This window comes from Podarcis cretensis (genome assembly GCF_951804945.1).
Source record: "Podarcis cretensis genome assembly, chromosome: 14".
Taxonomy (NCBI): Eukaryota; Metazoa; Chordata; class Lepidosauria; order Squamata; family Lacertidae; genus Podarcis; species Podarcis cretensis.
Window position 1 is genome coordinate 51648702 of NC_137183.1, and position 12737 is coordinate 51661438.

At 47.3% G+C, this 12737-nt stretch overlaps 1 protein-coding gene across 4 annotated transcripts in view; it reads left to right on the forward strand.

Annotated features, from left to right (window-relative positions):
• ELFN1 (extracellular leucine rich repeat and fibronectin type III domain containing 1) overlaps positions 1–12737 on the forward strand; it is a 267561-nt gene that overhangs the window by 63795 nt on the left and 191029 nt on the right. The gene's annotated exons all lie outside the window — the stretch shown is intronic.

Here is a 12737-nt window from a genome sequence, read left to right on the forward strand (position 1 = left end):
CTCTTTGTCATCTGGTGGGAGGGCGTTCCACAGGGCAGGCGCCACTACCGAGAAGGCCCTCTGCCTGTAACTTGGCTTCTCACAGTGAGGGAACCGCCATAAGGCCCTTGGCGCTGGACCTCAGTGTCCGGGCTGAATGATGGGGGTGGAGACACTCCTTCAAGTATACTGGGCAGAGGCCATTTAGGGCTTTCAAGGTCAGCACCGACACTTTGAATTGTGCTTGGAAATGTACTGGGAGCCAATGTAGATCTTTCAAGACCGGTGTTATGTGGTCTCGGCAGCTGCTCCCAGTCACCAGTCTAGCTGCCGCATTCTGGATTAGTTGTAGTTTCCCGGTCATCTGCAAAGGTAGCCCCACGTAGAGCGCATTGCAGTAGTCCAAGCAGGAGATAACTAGAGAATGCACCACTCTGGCGAGACAGTATGTGGGCAGGTAGGGTCTCAGCCTGTGTACCAGATGGAGCTGGTAGACAGCTGCCCTGGACACAGTATTGACCCTGCTTCTCCATGGACAGCTGTGAGTTCAAAATGACTCCCAGGCTGTGTACCTGGTCCTTCAGGGGCACAGTTACCCCATTCAGGACCAGGGAGTCCTCCACACCTGCCCACCTCCTGTCCCATCAACCATTCCTCCTGAAGGTTTGGTCAAAGGTTGGCTTCCTACAGGCTTGGAGCCATCACAATGTGGGGCTGCATTCTTAACAAATACATATGCATATACAAATACAACCCCCCATGCCACCCCATCCAGTACCTGTTTTGCTGTTTCTTCCAGGGCTGTCCAAATATAGAGCTGTCCAAATATGTCAAGTGCTGATGTTTCCTCTATCCTCAAACTAATGAGGTATTGATGGGTAAGGTGGCTTCTTGCTAATGGAACTGTGAGGATCCCATTTATGTGTACCCTGCACTCATTTGTGTGTTTCCTTGCTGCAAGAATTTCCTCCTCTTCTGAGTATCTTCTGTTTCAAGGTTTCGCTAGCATTACTTCATATTCCTAGGAGTCCTTCTTGAACGATTTTCGGCGCATTCCCAACATCTCTGATTAGTCTAACTAGAAAGCCTGCTACACTCCTAATTGTTGTTATATAAAAGGAATGTGCATGGCAATTGGGGCATTCAGTGGGAATCTGATACCTGGACTCAAGCCTAAGATGTTTAATCAAGAACTCCAGTTTCCGATGTCAGTAGCTGTTTGAGTAACAATTCATTTCCACTAGTGATATAAGAGAGGGAGAAGCTTGTGGGCATCCAATGAAATGGAAAGTCAGAAGATTCAGGACAGATAAAATAAAATCCTCCTTCATGCAGCGTAGAGTTAGACTGTGGAACTCCCTGCCACAGGAGACTGTGATGGCCACCAGTTTTGACTGTATTAAAAGAGGATTGGACAAATTCCTGGAGGAGAGGGCTATTGATGGCTACTGGCCATTGAACTCATCCAGCATAACAAGACTTGACACCTCTTGATATTCATCTGCTGTAACAGCAGCGTCGAGGTCCTGGTGGATGCAAGCAATTCGAGAACAAGCCACAGTGAACTATCATTGGTTCTGTCACCTCCTCTGGACCCAAAGGGCCCCATCCTACGCAGAAAAGCTCTGCAGGACAACACAATGAGGATGCAATGGAGGCAGCAAAGTATGCCATCTATGCTGCTGCCTTCATGGCCACTAGGTAGACTCAACGATGAGTCCTTGCCAGTGTTTGATTGCATTGAATGAGTTTTCCTCCACTTGTGTTAGAATCTTCTCCTCACTTGTTTCCTTGACACACACACACACACACACACACACACGTAGATAGATAACAAACAATAATTCTAAACCCAGAAGGATCCCCTCATTGTTTTCAAACTAGGCACACCTGTGCTATAGTTAGCACCATCTCCTATGAAAGAGAAGAAGGCATTTGTCAGCTGTAGTTCTTAAAAGCAGTTGTATTAGAAATGATGATTTCTTTATTGGGGGGTGGGAATCTTCCACCCAATTTAATCGAATAGTCATCTTTTTTTAGCCTAACTGATCATAAACATCACAGCCCTGGAAATATCCTGGGAAATCAAAGATTCATCACATATTTGAGCATCCAGAGACTATTCAACAACAGGATTCAATTCATTTTGGCTTTGATCATCAGCCACTCCTGGCGTCACCCCATTTCAAGAGCTTGGATATCTTTTCAGAGTTATCAGAAATCAGGAGTGCTTGTCCTACATTGTGGCAGCACGCTGTTGACGCTGTTATTTACCTGGGAGATTGTCATCATGTCTATGGATTTTTTTAAATTTTTATTTTTAGAAAGGCGTTTCATATTGTATCTCGTGAAAATCTTCCTTCAGAGTGGGGGAAAGAAATCAATTTAAGATTGGCTCGGGCGAGGAGCACGTCGGCACGGATTGAAAGCCAAGCTAAATGTCGGTAAGCAGAAGGCTAATGCATAATGGCAGGAACCCAAATGGTGGAAAAAAGATCGTATGAGGAGGAAGATAAACTGAGGGAGCCAGAAGCAGGTAGAAGCATTTGGCTGTGCCACCAACTCTTTGTATAACCTACGGCAGGTCTCTTTGCTTGGCAGGCTGCCTGTAGGTGTCAGCCATCCCTGAACTACTACAGCTCCCCGTGGTGCTTATTAATTTGTGAAGGGATTTCCATTAATGCCACAATCCAAAGGTGTCCTATTGAACTGAGAAGGAATGACACAAGAAAACAGCAGTGCCGTTACGCAGGAGAACCATAGCTGTCAACTTACAGATTTGAAAATAAGGGACCAGCAGCCTTGAAAATAAGAGCCCAGCAGCCAAAATAAGGGACCTGCAGCCTCACCTGTTCCAGGCACTCCAGTCTTCCTGTCCTCCTGCAGTCTGGTCAAACTCATGCTGGGTAGCTTCGAGAACACTGTCCAACCAACTTTGCAACCAGAGGTTCAACTGAATAGAATCTGAATCACATGCACCACAAGGCCTATGCAGCCTCAACTTAAGATGGCTCCCCGGCCTGGCTTTGCACTGCAAAGTTTGCAGCAGCACGTGCAACAAAATGGCGTCCAGCATTCAAAAACCCCCTCAGCTTGCATTAACTAGCCACACACAAGGCATGCAAGCTCCACCCCCCAGTCGTTCTTAGACTTCTTATTGGGTGAGCAACACAGCCAAGCAACACAGTTGGAGCCTCCCTCCTCCCTGGCCGGCAGGGAGGGAGGGAGAGGAGCTGCTTCCTTTGAAATTTAAGGGACTTCATTTAAGGGACATTTAAGGGACATCTATCAATAAGGGACAGCAGCAGGACATGGCGTTGGAATAAGGGACTGTCCCTTCAAATAAGGGACACTGGTCAGCTATGAGGAGAACATCGAGGTAGATTGCACTTGAAACTTCAGTTTGGCTGCTGTGACCTCACTCCGAGAGAGAAGGAACCCAAAATATTCTGGTTTCCCTGTACGGCTACATCACCGTTTGTGGGGGACATGCACACACTAAAATCGCCATCGCTCGATGCCAAGGAAACGAACCAAGTCAATAAAGGAAATTGTGCAATGGAGAAGATCCCTGCCATAGCAGGGAGAGAGATGAGGTGCATCACATTCACAGCCCCCATCTAATCTTCAAGATGTTTATTTCATTTCCTGCCTGGCTCTTCAAGATTGGATTCTTGTTGTTTTTTAATTCCCTCTTGGTTAGAACAATATTTTTTCATTATGAATATCTGCAATTCTGTCAAACGGCGGTATTTGCCGGCCGCTGTTCCGTGGCAGCCAGGCGGGCTCAGACATGTGACCCGCAATGTTGCATCGATCAAATGGAAGTGACACGCACCTCCAGGCTTTAGGGGTTATTAGCAAATGCTGATAGGACGCCACCCCAATCTGGAAAGTCAGAGGCAAGATTCCTGTGAGATTGTCTCCCCAGAGAGACCACATAACACTGGTCTAGAAAGACCTACATTGGCTCCCAGTACGTTTCTGAGCACAATTCAAAGTGTTGGTGCTGTCCTTTAAAGCCCTAAACAGCCTCGGTCCAGTATACCTGAAGGAGCCTCTCCACCCGCATCGTTCTGCCCGGACACTGAGGTCCAGCGCCGAGGGCCTTCTGGCGGTTCCTTCACTATGAGAAGCAAAGTTACAGGGAATCAGACAGAGGGCCTTTTCGGTGGGGGCGCCCGCCCTGTGGAACGCCCTCCCACCAGATGTTGAGGAAATAAACATCTACAGTGGTACCTTGAGTTACAGACGCTTCGGGTTACAGACTCAACTAACCAGGAAGTAGTACCTCGGGTTAAGAACTTTGCTTCAGGATGAGAACAGAAATTGTGCGGTGGCAGCAGGAGGCCCCATTAGCTAAAGTGGTACCTCAGGTTAAGAACAGTTTCAGGTTAAGAACGGACCTCTGGAACGAATTAAGTTCTTAACCAGAGGTACCACTGTATCTGACTTTTAGAAGACATCTGAAGGCAGCCCTATTTAGGGATGTTTGTAATGTTTCATGTTTTATTGTGGTTTTAATATTTGTTGGAAGCTGCCCAGAGTGGCTGGGGAAACCCAGCCAGATGGGTGGGGTATAAATAATAAAATTATTATTATTATTATTATTATTATTATTATTATTATTATTACTTTCTTCCATTTATTTATTTATTACATTTATATGCCACCTTTCAGCACTCTAACCACTACACCGTACTGCCTTTAGCACCAAGAGATGCATCCTCAGCACCGAGATCTGGCCATGCCGGGCAGCCACTCTGAGCCCATCAATTTTGAGGGATGCGCTATGGTGGGGGAGCCAGAGGGGTGGCCTCTAGATGCTGGCAGGTTGCAGAATGAATATAGGCTTTCTTGACATTAAGCTGGGATGGGGCTGGTCTACTAAATTCTTTAGCTGTGATTCCGGCATTGCAGGAGGTTGGACTAGATTTGCTTCTGGGTCCCTTCCAACACAATTCTATGGTTCTGTGATCCTGTTCTCTCCGCCCACCCCCCTGGCCCTCGCAACATATATTTTCAATTTTGTGTGGCTGGTCTTACGAGATAGGAACAAGAGAATGAGCTGGGAGCCATCAATTGCAGGGAAATTCATGTTCCTCTCCGACTGTAATGCTTTTAATATTTTGCATTTCTAATAAAAAGCAGGATGTAATCAGAAGGTAATGATACCGATATTTGAAAATCAATCGCTAGCGGGCTCAGCTCCTTTCGTCTTTTTTTTTTTTTAATTTTAAAGAATACCTCTGTAAAGCTATACTTTGCATTTTATTACAGTATCCTTTCCCCGCCCTCATTATGTGTTCTTAAAATCCTAACTTCCAGGGCTTAAGGGCTCAGCCATTTCAAATCGCGTCAAGCTGAAATTTAGCATATAATTTCTTCCCCCGGCATTTGTTTTAATCTTCCGCATTTTATGCTGGATAGTCGAGAGCAGCAAACCTCTATGCATTTTTTCCTGGGCTCGCTACTCTGCCTCAATGAGCCTGTTCAGCAGAGGAGATGATGATTACTTGGTGGTGATGGTGATGAAGAAGAAGAGAGCTGCCCCAAACTTCTGTAGGGCACCAGGTTGACAAAGGCTGGTCTAGCTGGTGTTGGCAGAAAGCAGGGCACAGCAGCTCTGGGAATCTGCAAAGTTAAACTAGGTGCCATGCCTTCCGCTTTTGAGAGCATTTTGTATCCTCTCAGCCCAGCTTTGATATTTGTAAATAAAGCAAATATTGAGGACACCATAGTCCTCCAGCTGTTCTAAAGAAACCCAAGCCCTTCAGAGTAGCCCAAGAAATCCCTTGCTGTTTGGGGTTCCTAAGGGATATATGAGAACACTGTAAAACTATTTTAAACCTTTCTTAACTCAGCTAGTATTCTACTTTATGTCTGTGGTCAGACTGGTGTTGGGCTAGTACTGGGAACTTTCAGCAATCTGGAAGCTCACCACAAGATGTGGAGGATCTTCCTGGCAGTGAGGTGTCTGCAGACTCTTGAATCTCTTCCTGCCCCTAGCCTGGTCGCTGGGTCCTTTGAGACAGGAAGGGCTATAATGGACTTCCTGTTGAGATGGGTCTTTGTATGCACAACTGACTTCCTGACCCTGGTGTGCTTCTGTGCCCTCTTTGGACTTGCACAACTCCTGGCTTTTGATAGGGATGGATAAACCTGCCAGTTTTGGTTTTGCTCCATTTATGAAAAGCTTTCAGCGTAGAGCAGGGGTCAGCAACCTTTTTCGGCCATGGGCCGGTCCACCGTCCCTCAGACCATGTGGTGGGCTGGACTATATTCTGAAGAAAAAAATGAACAAATTCCTATGCCCCACAAATAACCCAGAGATGCATTTTAAATAAAAGCACACGTTCTACTCATGTCAAAACACTCCGATTCCCGGACTGTCAACTGGCCAGATTGAGAAGGCGATTGGGCCGCATCCAGCCTCCAGGCCTTAGGTTGCCTACCCCTGATGTAGAGTCTTCCTGTTCAGGAGGCCAGATAGCCAGCCATGCCCTTTGCCAGGGCATTCCACCCCTTGCCATCAACCCATCACCATCACAAACAATAAGCATTTCATGCCCACATTGAGCTGTTGTGTGGCTCTCTTGCCCCAGCCTTAGGCTTTCTTCCCCATGTTTGTTGTGTTTTCTTGTATATTCTTGTTTGTTGTATTTTCTTCCCCTCCCCCAAATCCTAATACCTTCTTCTCATGTGTTGATGGTGCCATTTTGACACCTGTTGAATGCGTTTGCTATAAGTATATAAGATGGCAAGCTGTTAGTTCCTCTCTTTGATTCTGTATTGCTCAGTAAGTTTTGGGATGGTGGGGTGTTTAATCTTCATTTTTCGGTTGCTGTGTTGGGCATGATCCAGTCAAAAGGAAGGCCTTATTCTATGCCCCACTGATTTCAACACGTGGTTTGAGCATATCCCAAGCTTTTCTCTGTGGATTGCAACAGCACTTGAAAACCCGGAATGGACTTTTTGTGTGAAAGTACTGAAAAAGAGCAGGACGTGGGTGGCGCTGTGGGTTAAACCACAGAGCCTAGGACGTGCCGATCAGAAGGTCGGCGGTTCGAATCCCCATGACAGGGTGAGCTTCCGTTGCTCGGTTCCAGCTCCTGCCAATGTGGCAGTTCGAAAGCATGTCAAAGTGCAAGGAGATAAATAGGTACCGCTCCAGCGGGAAGGTAAACGGCATTTCCGTGCGCTGCTCTGGTTCACCAGAAGCAGCTTAGTCATGCTGGCCACATGACCCGGAAGCTGTACGCAGGCTCCCTTGGCCAGTAAAGCGAGATGAGCGCCGCAACCCCAGAGTTGGCAATGACTGGACCTAATGGTCAAGGGTCCCTTTACCTTTACTGAAAAAGAAGTCTGGATGTGCTCAGAGGAGCTCTTTTTGAACTGTATGTCTTTTGCCCTCAGCTCTGGTTGGTAGATATTCGGATTGCAATAAGTACGTCCAACAAGCAGGAAGTTTGCTTATCTCTGCATTAAAGGATACAAGCTGTGCTTGGCAACTTTTTACTTTAATTCCCCCCCCCCCCAAAAAAGGAAGTTTGGTATTCCTTAGTAGATACAAAGCAAAGAGGAAGAAGGTGCTGCCTTCTGCTTTGATATGTGTGATTTAGAAAGAGGGGAGGAAAAATATGTCCTCTCCACTCCACAAATGTTGAACATCTAGAGTAAAGTGGAGTGGGATCTTTTGGCTATTTACTTACGAAAATTCCTTGATGGATGGAGGCAGACCTGCAAAGGTCACTGAGCTGCGGACCAGAAATGACATCCCGCAGTATGTTAAACCAATGATAATAAGGCAAACCACAAACAGCAGCAGAAAATGAAGCCTCTCTTGGGGGAAGTTGGCAGTTTTTGAGCTCTTTAACTGAGGGTATTTTTGAGCAGCTGCAAGATGCCCCTTTTTTTTCTTTTTTAAAAGGCAAGGCCACACTTTGCTGAGTCCTATCCCCTCACTGTGAGGCTTCAGGGCAGTTTACAGCAATGCAATATTCAGGTGAAACAGGTTACAGGAACGAGGGCAGGTTCTAACAAATGATTTGACTCAGGTGTGAAAGAGGTGGCTCTTCAGCAGTTGAGGAAAACTACAAGACAAAGGTGCCAGACACACCTTTGTGGGAAGGGAGTTCTGTAGTGTAGGGGCTGCCACAGAATGCGATCTTTTCCTAGGCTGCTACCTCTGAGGGTGGTGGAACTACCAAGCCCCCCCCACCCCACCCTAGAAGGAGGTGGTGTTACAGATACCTGGCACCAGAAGATGTTGACTCTTCAGAGGGTATAAGAGGGAGACAATGACCCAACTTGGATCACATGTGAGTCTCTTTTTCTCTCTCTTTCAAGTGTGGCTCCTGTTTGGCAGCAAGCAAGCTTGGTGCCATGACATCTGTGGCAATGTGAAGGGCCATCTCTAGACATTTTGCTGCCTGCAGACCTCACCTCTCTCTCTATTATGAACATTAGGGACACAAGAAGAGCCCGCAGGATCAGGCCAATGGCCCATCTAGTCCAGCATCCTGTTCTCACAGTGGCCAACCAGATGCCTGAATCGGATGTCCACAAATTTCTCCTTTTCTGCTAACACTAGAACTCATGGATGTCACCTTGTATCTACAGGACTGCCTCTCCTGGTCTGCTCCACAGAGGATCTTAAGGTCCATGAATAACCATAGTTTAGAGGTCCTGGGCCCTAAGGAGACTATCCACCAGGGCCAGGGCCTTTTCAGTGATGGCTCCAACCTGGTGGAATGCTGTGTCCCATGAGACTAGGGCCCTGCAGAATTTAATCTCCTTCCATCGGGCCTGTAAGACAGAACTATTCCACCTGGCCTTTAATTTGAATTCAGCCTGATCTTTTATTTCCCTTCTCTTCCTCCCCCCTCCCCTTTTATGAAGATCACCCGCTCTGGGGCCCCACAGCTAATTCTCCCCTGGCCTCCTCGCTGGCCCAAGTAGGACCAATTCAGCCAGCTAGCCCTGGGGATTATCTAATTGATTTTTGATTTTTATTGTTATTCATGTTTTTATACTGTATTTTATGCTTTTATAATTGTTTTAAAGCGTTTTAAAATTGTTGTTAGCCGCCCTGAGCCTGGTTTTTGAACTGGGAAGGGCGGGGTATAAATAAATTATTATTATTATTATTATTATGCTCAATATGGGGAGATTCATGATAGAGAACAAGATGCAACTTTTTTGCGCAGCGCATAACTATGGAACTCGCACCTCCAGGAGGCATTGATGGGCAAAAACCTAGATGCCTTTAAAAGAGGATTAAGCAAATTCATGGAGGAGAGGGCTATTGTGGTCAGCAGCCATGGTGGCTAGGTCTGCCTTCACAGTTGGAGACAACAATGTTTCTGAATACGGGTTGTGGGAAACCAGGATGAGGTCCTGTTTGCAGGTTTCCCACTGGCCACTGGGAGAGCAGAATGCTGGGCTTGATGGGGCACTGGTCTAATCCAGCAGCCATGTCTTATAGTCTTAGGACTCGCCCATCACAATCATGTGTACTTTCAATGGGATTGTTGCCTGAACACTTGTACCATTACATCTCAAAGAACATCAAGAGGATTTCCCCGCACAGAACAATAACTTCCTGGGGGAAGGACTTATTAGCCGCAAACAATTCCAAAAGCATTTGAAGGGGAGCGGAGGCACCAGGTTCGTGATGAGTAATACAATCTTCTGAGTCATGTTACTTGTGGGGTGGGGAGAGGGAGAATGATCTCGGTTAAGTTGTTTATTCATTCTCTGCTTGGGTAATAAGTTAAGACAATGAGGACGCCTGGAGAGATCCGTCGGCAGCGGAATGGATCCCACAGGAACCAGATACAATATTGCTTTTGCATGGGGAGTCGATTCTCCACCCAGATGCGGAGTCTGCAATTAAGCAGCGAATCAGTAAGCAGAAGTTTCTCTCCTCTTTCTCTGCCTTTCAATGAAACTTATTAACTGATGGTGTAAGGGGTGTGTGCGTGCCTTAAGGCAATCATTCTACCTTTTCCTCCGAACCAGCTCAGTTGTACAGTTTCCCCTGCTAGCCACCCTTTTATTTCCTCCATTTATTTCTGAGGCCAAACATTTGAGAATGCAACAGCTTCTTGCTTTTCCCAAACCAAGTTGCAAACAGTGTCAATATACAGAGAGGCAGTGAGCTCAGCCGGAAAGGGAGAAGTGTATACATGCTCCATACACCTAAATAGTGCAGTCTTTCCCCATCCTGGGGCTCTTCAGATCCAGCTCCTGTCATCACCAGCCAGCATGCCCAATGGTCAGGGATGATGGGTGTTGGAGTTTGACAACATCTGGAATGCTCTGGGTTGGGATACGGTGAGACAGAGGATTCAAAGGAGGATCTTGCAGCAGGGATGAGACTTTTCTCAGGCCAAGGGCCACATTCCATTCTGAGTAACTATCTGGGGGCCAGATGCCATTGGTGGGCCGGGTAATGAATGCAAAATTTACCTCTGGACAGCAGGCGAGTTTCTACACACGCTCACATTCCCCTCTCTGTCCTGGGAAGCAAGGGGCAGCATCAGAGTTCAAGGATATATTCCAGGCAGGCAAAAACACTTGAGGGAGGTCTAAACCAGGGCTAGAAGGCAGTGTAACTTAGAGCGGGATGAGCAGATAGATGGAGTTGGGGGGCACATCCAGCCCCTGTGGGTCTGAGGCACCTGAGCCCTGCCTTAGACGAAGCTTGCAAGGTATTAGCCCCACTTTGCAGGTGGGATGAGCAGTGCTTCCCAGTTAGGGCTGTGAGTTCGAGTTTTAGATTGGCCAGCTTGAAATAAAACCAGAGAAGCATATAATTGTAGAGTTGGGAGGAACCCCGAGGGTGGTCTAACGCAACCCCTTGTAAAGCAGGAATCTCAACACATGGTCCCCCATCCAATTTGAAACCAGACCGGACCCTGCTTAGCTTTGCAAATGTGGCAGCAGTTTTATTGCTGCACCGCTATTGCTCTACTTCTTTGTTTTCATGTGATAAATGGGCAGAGCGATGGTAGCTCCAGCCCCCTGTTCAGTTCATGGCAGAGGTGAGGTTTTTGGAGCTTCAAGGCCTGGTCTCTCCATCCACAGCCCCTCTCAAAAGCTTCTGCCGTGTCTGCCGATACAGCCAGCCAGAGCTCATTGATAGCTGAAGATGAAGATAAAGGATGCGGAGCAGGAGGAGCGCTCAGGAAGGCGTCGCAGGAAAAATGCAAACTAATCAGTGGAGGCAGCCACCGTAATAAGGCACTAAACATGGAAAATTACGGTAGATTTGTTTCCTCTGCTTCTCATTGTAGGCATTAGGCACCAAGTCGTCAATAGACTATTCAATGCAGCGAATGCAATGCTGTGGGCTGTCAGCTGCACCGCCGTCAAGGAAGGGACCAGAATTTGGAATGCAAGTGAGAGAGATGATGGCAAATTGTCCTCCGAGAATCTGCGAGAGAGGAGATGACCTCAGCAGGTGCCGAGGCGCAGTGCATGGAAATGAGTGCCGCGCTGAATGCGTTCGCTATTTGGTTCTTGGTGCAGACGTTGTTTCAAAGGCTAAGGAAGAGTTAAAACAAAAGAAAAATCCCCTTCCTTTTGGTCTTTTGAAGGCTGTTATGTGTTTGTTTGTTTTTACCTGTAGGCTTGCTGGTGAGGTAAAGGGTACAGGGACGCTTGACCATTAGGTCCAGTTGTGACTGACTCTGGGGATGCAGCGCTCATCTCGCTTTATTGACCGAGGGAGCCGGCGTACAGCTTCCAGGTCATGTGGCCAGCATGACTAAGCCACTTCTGGTGAACCAGAGCAGCTCACAGAAACACTGTTTACCTTCCCGCCAGAGCGGTACCTATTTATCTACTTGCACTTTGACATGCTTTTGAACTGCTAGGTTGGCAGGAGCAGGGACCGAGCAACGGGAGCTCACCCCGTCGTGGGGATTTGAACCGCCGACCTTCTGATCGGCAAGTCCTAGGCTCTGTGGTTTAACCCACAGCGCCACCTACGTCCCAGGCTTGCTGGTACTTTTCTGCAATTCCCCCACCCGCTTGTATTTATGTGAGCCCAGCCACTCAGGGATGGAGTCGCCAGTCCACCTTACCAACTGGATTTAGATAAGAGGGGTGGACACAGAATCCAGTTCTTCTCCTGCTAAAGCTCTTGGAGGGTGGAAGTTGTCCTAGGAAATCAGGGTGGCAATAATTGCTCAAGGAAAATTTTATGCATTCGGAGAAATCAGCACCAGCTTGCAAAATATTTGACGCGACCCTTCTCTGCTCCAGCAGTGCAACCAGGTTTTATATGCGCTGTCGTAGCTCTGCCCTTGCCCCTCGTACAAGTGTTTCAGACTTCTCAGAGCCTCAGTTTCCCTGTTGGTCAAATACAACTGTCTCCCAGCCCAGCTAACAGTCACCAGCTGCCTTAAAGCTGAGGCTGATTGGCTTTCCTCATTTGATTCTTCTTCTACACTACAGCATTTCACATCCATCCTTAGATAGGCACCTCTTGGCTATACAACTGGAAGCTGTTGGTCCCCGCATGAAAGGCAGGGTAGAAAGGGTCTCTCAGGGTGGGAGACTGGGGGAGGAAATAGGAGCTGGGAGGGTCTACTTTCTGTGTATGGATAAAGGATATGATATACCATAAATGTGAGGAAACGCCTTTCTATACAGTGGTAGCTCAGTTTAAGAACAGTCCTGTTTACGAACAACTTGGTTTACAAACTCCGCTAAACTGGAAGTAGCGTCCCGGTTTGTGAACGTTACCG